General features: G+C 43.7%; 1 protein-coding gene across 1 annotated transcript in view; it reads left to right on the top strand.

The window, feature by feature from the left end:
* LOC135388527 (suppressor of lurcher protein 1-like) overlaps positions 1-12572 on the top strand; it is a 175945-nt gene that overhangs the window by 1551 nt on the left and 161822 nt on the right. The gene's annotated exons all lie outside the window — the stretch shown is intronic.

The raw sequence follows: 12572 nt of genomic DNA, 5'->3' as shown, positions 1-12572 counted from the left end.
AAACTCAAACTCACTAAACCAAAACCGCGCGAAAAGGCATTCGTGGCACCAGCTTTCTATGAAAGAAGTGTACGTTCTCTACTGTTCCCCTTTATATCTGTATCGCATCACCGACTCTCATGCCCAAGATTCGCGGACACGTCTCCGTAAAGTGCGCTTAGCCTAATAGCACGTGTTGTGTAAGTGAGACAACTTTACCCTTGTACACGTGTATAGGTGAGAGGAGGCATGAAACCCGAAAGGAAAGAGGAGGACAGGAGAGAGCGAACACTTATCACGCGTCACTTCCTTTTGATTGATGATAACGGGCACCGTGTGACGAGCTTGATAAGAATTCTTGAAACTGCTTTTGTCGCTTCCAAATGCCAGACTTCTTTTTAGAGGAGTATCGCTAGTACGAATGGCATTCCCAATGCCACCATACCTCCGACACTTTCTGTTTTCACTATTATTGAAGGGCGTTTCATTTAAAATGAGTCAAACATTTTTATAAAAATGGTGCATTGCACTTGAACGAGAATTAGTGCGTAATGTTAGAAAGGATGCAGAGATACTCAGTCTATTTTTGGTTTCCTCGTAAATTACATAATTCGTTAATTAAAATTATTTGGTGATCCTTTTAACTGCAGGGACTATAGCAAAATTGTCAATTGCGGAGTTGTAGAGGGGTAAGGGGGCCTTCGATTCTCTTACCCGTGATTATGTACCTCCTCTCATTTCTGTTTCTTTTTTTCTTTTTTTCCCCGGTTTAAAAAAAGGTACCCCTAAAGTTTCGAAATACTGCAAGACTGCAGCACAAACGCACACGAAGATAACTGATCTGTTCGTTCAAACAAGGTGCGCCATCAGCGCATGCGTGGAGTTGGTGTGGGAAAACCCAACACCTCCTAGGTAGCATCCTCCCACGTGACACCGCGTCACACAGGAAGGCCTGCTGTGGATGCTGCTATGATGTCGATGAAAGAGCGAACGAGAAGAAAACTTGAAGCAGGTCGCAAGGCAGGGCAGGCTCCGTGGGGTGACGTAAGCGCGCAGGCCTGATGCTATCTAGGAGGTGTTGGAAAAATAAAATGAACGCAGCCGTGCGAATGCTTTTTGCAGATGCGACATCAGCTGTGTTGCACTGCTACACCGCTCTCGACTGTCTCCTTCCACAATACCAGGATAATTTAGAGCTATGAAGGAATCAGACAAGTGTCGCCACACGACCAATTTGTTTATGAACGATATACAACGTGACGATCTCTTTGCCCTACACATCGACAACTGGACAGCCCATCCACAAAACAAGCCGCCGATCACAATCACACTGTAGTTTATCTAATATTTTCGCCGAGCCGGTTCATAGATGATATTGTGAAAGCGTACAAGTCACTGGAAGCACGCAATTACTTCACCTTAGGCGAGCTGTTTGATCGGTGCGTTTCTGGACACAGCGCTGCTTTGGTACGGTGCACCGGTTCATGTTAGCGTCGTTTTTTTTTTTTTTTTTGTACACAGGTATTGTGAGGGAATCTCACAAATGCGATGTCAGGGAATCTTTCCGTTTACCTGATCAAAACGACTCCAATCAAACGATTTATTCGTTCTGCGTTGCGCAGAAACTTATGAAACGTCATTTCAACCTCTAATTATATGAAAAGTTGAATGTTCGACATTTCCTGTCTGCCTCTGTGTTGCTGTCGACGTCTTGGCTAATGACTCTCTGTCCTGTCTCTGCGTCAGATTTTTACTCGATTAGTATTACTAGTACACTCCTACCAAACTTCTGAGCAAACCTTGCAAGGCCGATTTGTAATATTAGTGCCTTCAAAGCTACTAGACACGAACCGGTAGGCTTGGTGATCTCCCGAGTGAATTCGATCATCTACAGGGTGTCCCAGAAAACATGTAATTGAATTTCAATTAAAAAAAAAAACTACGCCACGTAGAATCATGCGGTCAGCATTTGTTCTTACTAGGTTTTTGCCACCTCCTGATGTGGATGTCATGTAACCTAAGTTTAATTATATAAATTTTTGCGAACTGAACTCGGAAATTTGCCAAGTAAAGGTCACTTTTTTACCACACCAATGTGAAGAGCGAGCCGAATTTACTGAAATTAATGATAATTGACAGGAATATTGAGGAGCTATCGTATAGGAAAAAATAGCAGAAAATCGGAATCATTGTCAGTCCGACGAAAGGAGGTTGGAAACCCAGCCCACACCGGCATGGTAACATAGACATAGCTTATCGCGTCCGGCCTCGGCTGGGACCATACCAGGCTCCCACAGCTCCCCATTGAGCCCATAGTTTGAGATAATTCAGGCAACGCTGGACATGCAACCAATGAAAATGAACTATGATGCCTACCACTCGGCCAATCAGGAGTCTCTCAGTTTGGCTCGCCTTTCGGCCCGGTACTGGCTACCATCGGCTTTTACTTTTACTGGTTTTCATGCCCGACGCTCGTTGTTCCGTATGCCAGAACAACTAGGCAAATTTTTGACAAAATACACATTTATTTGAAATATCATACTGATTCAATAGTCTGACACAAATATTCACCGTGCGTACAGAGTCCAAATCGTTGCGTTCGTTGACTAAGTTCGAACTCGAAAAATACTCACACATCTACTCCCAGAAGTGAGCGACGCTCACACGAGTGCATGCGATTTCACGGTGAGCATCTCCTTTCGTTGGTTGCAGTGCGAAGGTTTCAACGAAGCGGGCAATGCTTGTCGCACGGACACCGAATCCTGTCTCCGTTGTGACTGCATTTAAAAATGCGACGGCGCTCACAAGTGTTCCTCAGGCGTCAGCTCACCACTGCATTCCAGTTCTGAACTCGAGAGACTGTTCGTACGTAGGATACTTGTGTCGGGAAACATCACAACACGCGCTGAGTCACTCTGACACACTAACAAATCTGGGATTTCTCTCGGAACAATGCCATCATACGGTGGTGTCAACTGACATCGTCGAGACGCCGCTGCCCGCTGCCACTTCTCTCCCTTCTCATCTCGTAACTGCCCGCCAGACAGGCAGCCCGCGAAAGAATGCTCTTTTGAAACTTTGCCAACCAATACCGGAGCGCGCAATGTCCTTCGGCCAATGGGTATCAACTATGATGCCTGACGGAGTAATACCATATGTTTACGTGGCATTACGTGACACGTCACATGTTTACATGTGACGCGCAAACATTTTTTTAGAGCCGCGAAGAGGGGGATCTATGGGGGCCTGACCATACCTTCCCTCTCCCAATTTCAGAAACTGTCACTTTTTCTGCTATCACTCTCTGGGCTAGGTTTCCCACCTCCGTTCGTCGGACTGACAGCGATTGCGCTCAAAAAGTCCGCGCGCGTTATACTCAAGTGCCAGGAGAAGCATGATGTTCGGCTATTCTTCCCGACAGGATAGAGGCTGAATATCACTGTGAATTATCATGAATTTGAGTAAATTCGGCACGTTCTTCATGTTCATGGAGTAAAAAAGTGACCTTTACTTGGAAAATTCCCGAGTTCACTTCGCAAAAATTTACATAAGTAAACTTAGGTTACATGACATCCACATCAGGAGGTGGAAAAAAACAAGTAAGAACAATTCCCGTTGACGGCATGATTCTAGGTGCCGCAGATTTTTTATTATAAATCTATTACACGTTTTCTGGGACACCCTGTAACAGACTTGTACGTAACGGGTAACGAGTAATTGCGTTACTAGTAATCAATTACTTTTTTGAGTAATTTGTAACGTAATCGATTACTTTTGGGGCCCAGTAATTTTTTGAGTATTTCAATTACAATTTTCAGTAATCAATTACCAAGTAATCGATTACTTGGAAACTAAAGAGTCCACATTGTACGGTACGACCCACACACACATATATGGGATGATTCACCGCCGCGAGAAGACAAAAACCAACTGCCCTCTGCAAGTTCGGTACAAGGCAGCTGTCTTATATCTAGGACTTTTCCCGCAGCAATTACTTACCCGAGGACCCCGAGGTCAATTGCCACAGTGTTTCGCGCGTGTAGTGTATTTTTGAGTCCACTGTCCTCTCCCCATTCATGTGTACTATCTATCCGTAACCCGGCCTGTATGCAGTAAGTTGGACTGTAGGTTGTACCGTGAACCTGATGAGTCATTTGTGGAAGTTCCAGTTGGGACTCTTTTCACATAACTCTCAAAACTCTCTCGACACATTTTTCACAGAACTCTCGACCCCGATAACCTAATGCCACTCTTGTGACCATGAGCCCCTGTCAGTCTTGTGCGGAATACTGTCGATATCACAACGATGTCGACGATCTGCAATGACTTGTCGCTGTGGCCTCAGCTATCCGGCATGTTCACAGCGCTGGAGCGAAAGGAGAGAAACAACATCTTGTTCAAATCGTTTTCCCAGATATCGAAAGTAATTGGCAAAGTAACGCGTTACATTTCAAGGCGTTACTTCATTACTTTTTCCGGCAAGCAATTTGTAACGGTAAAAAATTACTTTTTCGTACAAGGTAACGGTAACGGTAATCAATTACTTTTTTTTAGTAACGTGTACAAGTCTATACCAGAAGCAAGCTACCCAAAAGCAGTCGTATGCGGCCCGCGTAGTTCCTCCAAGGTTCAATGCGGCCCGCAGACACGAATGAGTTCGGCACCTCTGGTGTACACTAAAAGAAGAAAGAAAAGAATGATCGGATATAGCCATGGTGATGGGAATATTGGGGTAACGTTATCTTAGGCTACTGTCAGTACTCTGCCGAAGGCGAAGCACAACGTCACCTCAAGTGTTTGCAACAATCACCCAGGGTGCACTATTTCATGCCCAAAACATGCCGCTAAAATAAGCAGGCAACTGGACAGAATGATACATGTCTGCGAACATTTGCTTAAGGGAAGGATCAAAAAGCTTGTTTCTGGCAATGTGTTAAGTTTCTGCACAGGTACGCCGCCATGATCGGCTTGAAGTCAAGAAAAGATTGACACAACACGGTTATATGCGCTAGGTCCCAGTTGTATTCGACGCATTTAAGTGAGTTGAACATAGGGGCATATGCCTTACTTAGATGACATACACATTTTGATCACAATGCAGTAACAGTACACTACAGCCATAATAATTTTTGGTACATCTTTTTAACGCCATAAGTACAATGTCAGAAAGGGGTTAAGGAACTGATACGAAAAAGAAGAGCGCGTTCGATTTCCCAAAACGGGAACCTCAGGGGAACGCAGTATCTGCAGCCTTGTCTTTTCTGTTAAAGCAGAAGTCACCAGAAATGTTCTTCAGCCTCTTTGGCCGTGAAAGCACATCTTTATTTTGTAGATGTTTTTATCAAACCCGTCTTGCGGTGCTGGTTATCAGAGGAGAATGCGCGCTGGACTCTGATAATTCCCCTCCCTTTCGAGTTTCATTCCTCCTCCCATTTACACGTCCTCAAATGTACAGTCGGCTTTCCTACATGCGGAGGTGTCGATAGGCTAAGCCCCCTTTAAGTGTGATGTCTCACATTTTAGTCGAACTTTGATGCCCTCGGGAACAAAATTGGCTCTCTACAAAACCAGGACATTCACTTTAGGTTCCAAACATGGTCCGCCTAATTGTTAAACTGCAGTGAAAAATTACCTAAAACGGATATATTTTTATGTATAAGACTGAAGCGTATACGAAGAGGGGAGTCAAGTCCTGTAGATCACATAAACAAAATACAGAAGCCGACACTGAAGATTTTTGTTTAAGTTTAATTTGTACAAGCTTTCGCGTGGAGGTCCACGCTTCCTCAGGTACCAAGTGAAGTGGTGACACACATAAGTATATATAGTATAGACATATACACGACTAAACACACTGCTGTACAAAGAGAGGGAAGAGGAAAGGAGATATGGTGCCACATGGTCTCGGCTCCACCTCGTCTTCCCTCTGCCCCACTTGTGGAGTGCACGGCGACCTCAACCACGTCATCCTGGCTTGCGGGCAATACCACCACGAGCGTGCCCTAATGGAACTCTCTATGCAACGCATTGACAAGCGGCCGTTCAACCTAGCGAAGATCCTCGGTCCGTGGTCGAACGCTGCCCACCAGACGCAGGGCCTTCGTCTTCTGGCGGAGTACTTGTGCTCCACCGGTCTGGCGACGGCTCTTTGAAAGCCCCATCATCATCCCTTCATCCTCCCCCAACGCGAAATAGGGCAGTGTACCGCCTCAGCGGCGGTGAATCGCCCACCCCATCACCATCCAATGTGTGTGTGTGTGTGTGTGTGGTGCCACATGTCTGTGTACAATGAATAGCGGGGCAGACGGATAAGTGACCTCTAACCGTTTAAGAACAGTAAAAGGTGTTGTTGTGGACAAAAAGGCTCGCCAACCCAGTTTCGCGGAAGGGGGGTCAGGAGTATGGGAAACGAGTGGCCCAGAATGGACAAAAGGGAAGGTTACGGATTATATAACGGAGTACCAGACGATGACTGAAAGTGGGGATTCAAGAATTGTGCACAAATAAATATAGATATATAGCTATTAAATTTACATAAGCGGATATAACGAGCCAGGACTAAGATTCAGACCATTTGGTGTGAGACCACTTGAATTGCGAAATTAAGTAGGATTCTCTATTCTTACGTTTAATGTCTGTGCGGAACCCAGATTCTAGCAATATAATTTTCAAATCAGTTTCAAAATCGTGATTAGGTTGATTGAAGTGAATGGCGACAGGAGTTTGGCGGGCATTTAGGATATCAAATTTGTGGCCATAAAATCTTTTTCTCATTGTGTTGGAGGTTAATACATACACAATACATCGGTGAAACCTCCAACATTGCTAGAATCTGGGTTCCGCACCGACATTAAACGTAAGAATAGAGAATCCTACTTAATTTCGCAATTCAGGTGTCTCACACCAAATGGTCTGAATCTTAGTCCTGGCTCGTTATATCCGCTTATGTAAATTTAATAGCTATCTATATTTATTTGTGCACAATTCTTGAATCCCCACTTTCAGTCATCGTCTGGTACTCCGTTAGATAATCCGTAACCTTCCCTTTTGTCCATTCTGGGCCACTCGTTTCCCATACTCCTGACCCCCCTTCCGCGAAACTGGGTTGGCGAGCCTTTTTGTCCACAACAACACCTTTTACTGTTCTTAAACGGTTAGAGGTCACTTATCCGTCTGCCCAGCTATTCATTGTACACAGACATGTGGCACCATATCTCCTTTTCTCTTCCCTTTCTTTGTACAGCAGTGTGTTTAGTCGTGTATATGTCTATACTATATATACTTATGTGTGTCACCACTTCACTTTGTACCTGAGGAAGCGTGGACCTCCACGCGAAAGCTTGTACAAATTAAACTTAAACAAAAATCTTCAGTGTCGGCTTCTGTATTTTGTTTATATGTATAAGACTGTGAAATCACGATGGAGCGCGAATTCTACTTCTGTCCCATTGAGTACAATGTGTAAGATTTCAAACGCCGGGGGAACAAACGCTTTTATAGATATACGGATAATTCCTTTTCGGCATAATTTCGTGTATATAGATCTCACAGGATCCAGCGGCGAACCAGTGAAACGTGTGGGCGTTCTCCATCAAAATGAAATTATACGTTTCTTGTGCATTGCGTCTATGGGTGTAATGCAGGCGAAGCACACTTTAAGTTTTTGTCCGCGAATCTTGGGCATCAGTAGCACGAGTAGTAGCGACTGCCAATATAACCTGAGTAGTAGCGGTTATGCACTTTGGAAAGTGAGGGCCTTTATATTGGTCGAGAAGAAGACGGGGACATCGCTACCCAAGGTTCACCGAGTGAATTAAAAAAAAAAAAGTTTATAGTCTCACTCGGCCAGAAAGAAGAATAAAAATAACAGTAAAGGAATAATTCTCTTCAGGTGACTTACAGAGGCAGCCTAATAATAAAAGCAAACTTCGAAAACCACCATTGTCAATGACCACTCTAGTGTAAACAATTCGTTGTGGTACCAACGTCCCGGACGCATCTTGAGTACGTATTCAAAATACAGTACTTTAAATACTTTTTCCGGTATTTTGAAACTCTACTCAACATTTTTCCTTCCTGGTCAAGCACGCTTCCCCGCCGTGTCCAGATTTTCAGCTCACTGGAACTTCCCCCTTTTATATATATATATTTTTTTGTAATTCGCATCCCCATCCGGCACCCGGTCATCTGCTACAACAGGCTGGTCCCACGCTTGGCCTTGCTTGTCAATAGCCCTACCCCTTCGTCAGAAAACGGTTCCTATTCGTATTGCCTGGTGCATCCCCAGGGGATTAGGTACAAGGGAATCCCGGCATTTATTTCATTGGTCACCAAAGCAATAAACACGCACCAAGACGCGAGCTGACATACAGGAGGGATTACGAAGTTTTGGGTCAAAACGCGTCGCCAAAGTTTACTTGAGTTAACCAAAGTTCACGAAACACTACTTGCCACCAAGTCCTTGCAAATAAAAGATACGCCTAAGTATGGCGGATGAAGTCTATTCCTGTCATTTGTACGGTCACGTTCAGAATACGCGTTTCACAGTGATTTCCCCAGAAATTCACTGCTGGGGGGTGCCGAGCTTTCAAGGGGGGCGGGGAGGGGTATGCTTGGTGAAGGTTCCATTTAAGAGGGGATACGACCTCCGGCGGCCCCATGTATTCTCTATGGGCGAAACAATGCGATCTTTTGCAGCTAATACTGAACCGATTTGGACCAAAATGGCCTTGTTCGATAGATTTTAGAATTTCAAAAAATTCGCATTGGAGACATTTGCAATTTTTTTTGCAGAAGTTTTTAAAAACCTTACGAAAGCTGCAAAAAATTTATAAGTTCGGTCTCTCGCTTTTGGAAGTTCGTAGCTCGTTGACTGTAGCACATATGTGAAATGTAATCAGTAGCATTTACGCGGAATTCTTTCTTGAATATTTACGTGTCCATGTCATGTCTGTCCATGCCTCTAGTTGTTCACAATATTGAAAAATCTTAAGGTATGTACGGCTCCGTGAACTGCCCCGTCTTGCCATCGTACAGTAGCGCCACATTGCTGGTCAGAAGAGAACTTCATATCGTTCCGCGGAATGCAGTCACTGTTCTGGCACCCTATCCCAGAAGGGGTTTCCCCGGCAGCGGAAGCGCGAAATTGAGGTCGTGAAACCTGTCTGAAGAGATCCACGTTGAGTAGGTCGTCGCAAAATAATGGGAAGGCCTTGAGTGAGAATAGGGAGAATAGGCGGCATAGACCAGGAAAGCTTTGCTACACAGCCACACAATATTCGTCTCGCATCGCATGCACGTAAAAAGAACGGTAGGGTTAGGGGAGGTGAGGCACAGTGAGACCGAGTGGTGTTATCATTCGCTCTCCCGATGTGTTGACAGAAGACCGTTTTTTTTTTCTTTTTTTAATGAGGTAATATCAAACAGTACAAAGACTGGATTATGGGAAGGCCGAAAAATAAGGAATTCCAAGAGGATGTCTGCGAAATAAATAATTTATGAATAAAACGTTGAAATAGACTCCACGTAGAAATTCACTTTTTAACAGAACTTTTTCAAAAGAAGCTCTTTCTCTATCCAAAGCTGTGAGATCAACCCCAGTACACGAGGGACGCTGCGAAAAAGTGGCATGCGCTGGACAAGGTCATACAAAGTTATTTTAAATGCATAAAAAGCATTTAGCACATTAATTCCCAATACCTGTCCTGAGCACAGCGTTGTGGATCTACCTGATGTAGCAGATGTAACTTTTCGAATATATATTTTTCCTTTCTTGGTGGCCTCTGGCTTTCGATAGTTCAGTCTCCCCAGTTCTCGGGCTCGGGGTCCAATGATGGGTGTCACATATTACACCCAAATGAAGGGTGCTTATTGGGTATATTGTAGTGCTTATTGGGTATATAAAAATGGCAAGTTCTGAAAAAAAAAGGCTTGTTTCCAAAATTCACGGAACACAATTTGCACTGATGTACTGCAACCTGCATTTACAAGTCTGAGCGTCTTAGCTGCCTAGACTCTTGGGGACATGTTTACAGAAAGAAAGTGCCTGGTGGGTGATTGCCAGTGAATGACTTGTACTACCCACTCAATGAATTTTAGAGGAGATGGTGTCGCTCGATATATTTGGCAACCCGAACGTGATTGTCGTCGTGTACAATAAACACTTGCAATAACACAGTCATCTCTACTTTTACTTTTTGTTTTCTGCTAAAGTGATCGAAAGTACGTTATCTAAAGGGAAGTTTGATGAAACGATTTATTCCCTGTATTAATTCTCAACAATTCTATCCTACTTACTTTGTAGAGCTCATTTTTTTATCGCAGTTGGAATAACAATTTCCGTATCTTGGCTTCCTTACTTTTCGACCTTACGGTAATTCGGTTTTCTGGCTTTCCAGCCTGCTGATAGTTCGGTTTTCTGAATTTTCAGCCTTCTGATTGTTGGATGTTTTAATTTTTCGGCCTTTTAAGTTTCGACCTTCTGATATCTTGTCTAGGTTTCGAAGGATACATGTATGTCGTAAGGGAACCGGAAAAAAAAGTTCCCGGAAAAAATGTCCCCGGAAGAAATGTCCCCGGAAAAAATGTTCCCGGAAGAAATGTCCCCTGGAAAATATGTCCCCCGGAAAAAATGTCTCCTCGAGAAACATCCACTCTTGGTACGCGTGGAATTTTTGCGAAATCCCCGGTTGCGATATTGCAGGTCTTCATGTCCTCCGGCTCAAAATAAATACTAAAATTCCTAACCACCTACTAAGGGTTTTTACTTTGAATGCTCGACCTACTTTCACTTGCGATTTCTCGTAGGGAATACACCGCAATCAATTTCACGTTCGTTGATACAACGTGACACAGGTTCGAATCCTGTCACCAGGTGTGCTCTCTGAGGTTTTCCCTGGGTTTTCCGTCGGACTTTCCTGATGAATGTCGGCTCACTTAGCCCTGAAGTCGGCGCAGGACGCATACTAACCCCCTGTCACCCTCCCTCCTGCTGTCCTCTGTCCACGCCTGTACATCGCGTACAGCAATAGTTGCTTCGCAGCGCTAACACGAAAAAACATTTTCTCTGCTAATTAGCACAAATGTGAAGTGTCACAAAAGTAGTACGCCGTCCAGTTTCAACAAGTCAGGAGAGAAGACGTCATTCGGATTGACCAGGAGCATGCCAAGTTCTTTTTTAGAAGTGTGCAGATCGACGTGCACGGTGATGTGTAAAGAGGAAAATAAAATGCGGGGCGAAAGCAACAAAATTGGCAGACAAAAATATATTTCAATATGTCTAGCAGTATCACATCTCGGGAGCCCCATGACTGTACAGGCCGCATTGTTGCAAGACACAATTAGTAAATTCACCAAAACTGACGCACAGCTACTACCTAGGCAAATAAATGCTATGTGTGAATACTGAATAGTCATTTTAAAATGGAATTGTATACGAATAAATTAAGCGACTCGTTGAATAACCGTAATTGGATACATATACAACGTGTATTGGTTTACAAACATGTACAGTACATATATGTATGCGTAAGTATAGCGCTTACTCTTTTTTTGTGTGTGTGTTCTCCATGTGCCGGGTCTCTTCAAATATATTCAGTTTAGTAAAAGCATCAATTCGATGTGGAATTCGAACATTGAATTCCATATTTGATTAGGAAATGGAATAGGATATACGGTTACTCGCTTCGGTGCTCAAAAATCCAAACATGCACACCGTTCTATATGGTAAAAAGTCAACGTCCGAAGTCAACCAGTCCACGCGTACCAAAAGTGAATTTTCCTCAGGGGACGACATTTATGAACAACACAGCTGAACAGAAAAGTGGGTACAATCCGACAAATTACACATATTAAAGAATATGGCCTGACGTTGGGAGCAGCCGACAGTCTGCGCTTCTTCTGGGCACCCTTCTCATTGCTGGCGGCAAATTTAAAGGAAAAGTTCTGAAATCGGATATCCATATGTGTGCGAAAGCCGCTCGTCTGTGGAAACTATAAGAAGGAAATTTCGCCATGGTACAACAAAACATATTAAATTAACAGCATATAAAGCATTAGTTCCGAGTGGCTCGGGACTAACATCTTCATTTTTTTCTTTTACAAATCAATCAATCAAGACATTAGGAAGGGAGTGGCCTCAGGACAGAAGCCGCCGATATTTCGAACAGAGACTGTTCTTCTTCAACAATCTCTGTTCGAAATATCGGTGGCTTCTGTCCTGAGGCAACTCCCTTCCTACATCTCTACCGGTTCGCTGGATTTCTACCCATCTAGAATCAAAACATTAGTTCCCCTCATTTAGAGTATGCATCTGCAGTCTTGGATCTCTGCACATCCACGCTGTCCGAGAAAAAAAAACAAATAAAGAAGACAAAATGCAAAGGTCTGCTCCACGGCTTATCTTGTCTAGGCTTCGGAGGACTTATTCGGTTAATGTTTGTAGCGACAAATAAATTTAGATTCACTTGCACACAGACGCAATGTAAATACACTAAATCAGAATAGTCAGTTAAATACAAAATGCGTCCGCAAAATATTCTAGTGTGAGAACTCGGCGCCAAAGAAAAATCAGCAGGTGAATATAAATAAGCGAG

This window comes from Ornithodoros turicata, chromosome 3 (assembly GCF_037126465.1).
Source record: "Ornithodoros turicata isolate Travis chromosome 3, ASM3712646v1, whole genome shotgun sequence".
Classification (NCBI taxonomy): Eukaryota; Metazoa; Arthropoda; class Arachnida; order Ixodida; family Argasidae; genus Ornithodoros; species Ornithodoros turicata.
The sequence above is the reverse complement of the archived record's forward strand: the minus strand, read 5'-3'. Positions and strand labels throughout refer to the sequence as shown.